The sequence below is a fragment of the Dermacentor variabilis genome, chromosome 8, assembly GCF_050947875.1.
Source record: "Dermacentor variabilis isolate Ectoservices chromosome 8, ASM5094787v1, whole genome shotgun sequence".
Lineage (NCBI taxonomy): Eukaryota > Metazoa > Arthropoda > Arachnida > Ixodida > Ixodidae > Dermacentor > Dermacentor variabilis.
In genome coordinates, this window is record NC_134575.1 from 54,280,922 (window position 1) to 54,284,863 (window position 3,942).

Sequence of the window (3,942 nt, forward strand, 5' to 3'; positions counted from 1 at the left end):
GACGATAGAAGGAAGGAGTAGAACATATCGCAAGCAATTTGGCATGCTCAAAGGGCTAGTGTTTGTGTGTCATAGCTTTAGCCGCGATATGAAGCTTTCTTGCAGCGTCGATTCTGCATGATGGGATTGGAACTGGTCGGGCTTCCAGATGGGCAGACCGGGCTGCTTTGTCGGTGATGTCATTACCAGCAATGCTGGTATGTACAGGTAGCCACTGAAATATAATTTCACGCCCCTTAGCGATGGCTCGATAGTTGTTTTCTCTCATATCATATGTCAGCTGCTCATGAGTCTGGTGATGCAGGGCAAAATTCAGACTCTGAAGTGCAGCCTTAGAGTCGCCAGAGATCACCCATTTCTGAAGTGTCTCTTGCCGGAGGCGTTTGACAGCATCACGCAAGGCAGCAAGCTTTGCCGCCGTTAATGTTGTCACGTGTGACAGTTTGAATTTTTATTGTAGTTTTCTCAGTCGTAATGACAACGGCACCTGAATAGCTGATAGATGAGTCCGAACCATCGGTATACGCGTGTATTCGATCCCCGTACGTCTTATTAATTAATAGCAGCACCATTTGTTTCAGAGCTATTTTTGGGTGGTTGGCCTTCTTCTTTACACCCGGAGTTCTTGGGCGCACCTGAGGCTATTGGAGATGTCACAAGGGGAATGAATGCCTTGCAACTGGTGTGTATCCTGATGGGAGACAATCTGTGTGGGGGATGATAACTTCAGAAAACGTGGCACGAGGTCTCTGCGATGGCAAGAACGCCAAGTGACGTGAAATAGCGTAGGCTAGGGCGTGCTGCTATTCCATAACTGAGGTTTTTTAGCGCACGAAAAGGGACGAAGACAGTGGCAACACTCCGACACAGCGCTATGTCCGCGTCTTGCCACTGTCTTCGTCCCTTTTCGTGCGCTAAAAAAACCTCAGCCAAGTGACGATCGGGGAGGCGGGACAGATGACGGATATGCGTCCTGAGACAATCCACAGCAACGTGTGTTTGGATGGGATGATGTCTGGCGAGCACGATTGTTGCAGCTGTTGACGCACACCGAGGAAGTCCTAAACTGGTGCGCATTATTTGGCTCTGTAAGCTCTTCAATCAGCGAATATTTGACTTGCACGTGCTGGACAACACTGGAAGGCTGTAGCGTAGATACCCTAGGAATAGAGCTCTGTACAACTGAAGCATGTGGCGCAGAGCTGTGCCCCATGTTTTCCCGCGCATAAATCGCAGCACCTGGGCAATAGACGATGGTTTCCTTTTCTTCAGGTACCTGCAATGAGGACACCAGGAAAGATTTCAGTCGACTATTACATCTGAGAATCGACGATTATTTCCGTAGGTGATAGTGCGTCCACTAACTGAGACGGGGTATGGAGTCACATGTTAATTAAGTTTATTACAAGTTTATTAGGTGCTTGGCGGAATCGGGGCCGCGTCACACGGTTTATACTCAAGCACAGCAGCCCGACGCTTTTAGCGCTGCTCTTTACGAATGCACATTTTTAACGTTTTTTTTTTATTGTCTGCGCCACGAATGTCCGCGGCCAGCTAAAAATTGATGCTCAGCGTTATCAAGCACCACCGCACCACGCATCTCGGAGGCCACGCAAAAGAATGGGGGGGGGGGGAGACTTCGCACGAACTTTGCGACCACGCCGCCGGACGACACAGCGTGTGCAAAGAAAAGCGCGCGGAGGAGCCCCCGTGCAGTAGACGACTCGCACATGAGGCATTTCGGATACGGCAATACGGGTATGTCGCTATATATTGCTTGAGTGCTAATCGCATTAACGTCGAGGAGCACCATCCTGAGATGGGTCCTGCCGGATTTTCTGCGCAAAAAATTACTCGACATGGTCTAATTCGAACGTGATGCGTTTATGTACTACTACCACGTTTACCAGGTGTCTGTCCTCCCCCCCCCCCTCCCCTTTTGTTTGATTGATTTCAACACTGGGGCTTTGAGAGACGCTGTGTAGTGGGGTGTAGTGGATTTCGTATTCTTCAACGTGCACCAGAATCGAAGAACACGAGCGGTTCTTGCATTTCGCGCCATCGAAATGCGACCACCGGGGCCTGGTCTCAAAAAATGTTACTTCGTGCTCAACAGCAGACTGTCGCAGCCGCTAAACTACCACGGTCTTATTTACTTGTTTCTTGAGTTACCTGAATTTCTAACGATTGGCGGTGGCATATAGCCCGAATCTACTCATTGAGCTTGATTACTAGACCAAGGGGACATTACTAGTGCAAGAAATAAAACAAAGATGTGATTGAAACGGTAAAAAAAGCTTCACTAATCAACATCTTTTTTAGCAAATTAACTTAAGGCCCGTATGCCGATTTGCGAAATTGAGGTCAGTGGGCTATCAAGGCACATCCACTCGGAGGGAATTTTGAAACCAGTTCTGAGATAAGCGCTCTCATATATTGCGATAAAAATGCAGGGTTGTTCCACTTACTATAAAAAAAATACGTTTTATGCGTTGAAGCGCGAGAATACCCTGAACGCCAGTGTGTGTGATGTGACTTTTTGCAAACACATATCTTAGAACTGGTGCAATGCTCGTTCCAAGCGATAGCGCCTTGCAATCTTGCCGGCTGCAATAGATAATTTGCAACACCTGCCGCTGAACTAATGAGTCGCAAGAGAAAGTACGGTAATTAATCGATTATAATTTCAATTTCTCGTATAAAAATTGTCCGTCTCTTACATCCAGCAATCGAGCTCAGGAAGTAGAATTGTGCTACCGCGCCTCCAGCAATTAATTTAATATTCCATTAAGGAACAGAAGTGAAAACACGGGGAAGGCGGGAGCTGAAAATTCAAGACGACGAGCAAGACGAGAAGAAGGTAAAAGCGGGGGCCGAAGTTTCGACAAGTGAACTTGTCTTTTTCAAGGCTTTTTCCTGAAAAAGACAAGTCCACTTGTCAAAACGTTGCTGCCGCTTTTGCCTTGTTCTCTTTTTGCTCGTCGCATTAAGGAAAAAAGAACTGTTGAGTATTCAGTCTCATCGAATACTTCCACGCGTCGCATGTTTCTTAGCAACACTATACGGCCAAGTGAAAGCTGTGGGTGGCTGCTGTATTCGCGAGAGACGAAATCAGTGGCTGTAGTTTGGGCACGCATCGCATTTGACAAACGGCTGCTTTTTAAAGGTATTATTTTTGGGCCGCACGACCGAAATAGTCTGCGCGTCAGGACAATAAGGCTATTGAGGCTTTTTTGAGGCAAAGTGATCTAGATATGCGACTGTAATAGGTGTTTCCACAGTTGATCCACTAGATGATCGTCCTCTCAGTGGACAGACAGTACTAGAGCATTGTGCCCACCGATGATCGGCTCAGAAGGCCCTGAAGGCACTTTTGTGCTTTCTGAGAGCGTCTGGTTTGTATGGGTGGCTTTGACTGAATGAGTGTCCATGCACGTCTCTATGCCCCCTCTCTCTCTCTCTCTCTCTCTCTCTCTCTCTCTCTCTATATATATATATATATATATATATATATATATATATATATATCCTCTCTCTCTTCCCCTTCTACCTCACCCCAGCGTAGGGCAGCCAACCAGACTCTTGAGTGGTTAACATCCCTGCCTTCCTTATATCCCCACCTCTCTCTCTCCACAGTTTTTCTCTCTCTCTTTCTTGTTTTTATTCATGCACACTTACTTTTCCCTTCTGCTCCTTCTCCTCCTTCACATTTACCGGAAAGAAGAACGTTGTAGGTAAGGCGTAGGCAACGTTCAAAGTGTGTGGGTTAATTGTGGCCTGTGCCATAACTTACGCACGCAGATGCACCGAAGCGTTGTCAGCGTGTTTCACGAACGGCGCAATGATTATCCCGATGTCCTATGGCATAACTACAAGTTCCACCAGCGTCAAACTTCGCAAAACGACTATGTGGACAACTAATGTAAATCGGTATTGGAAGGT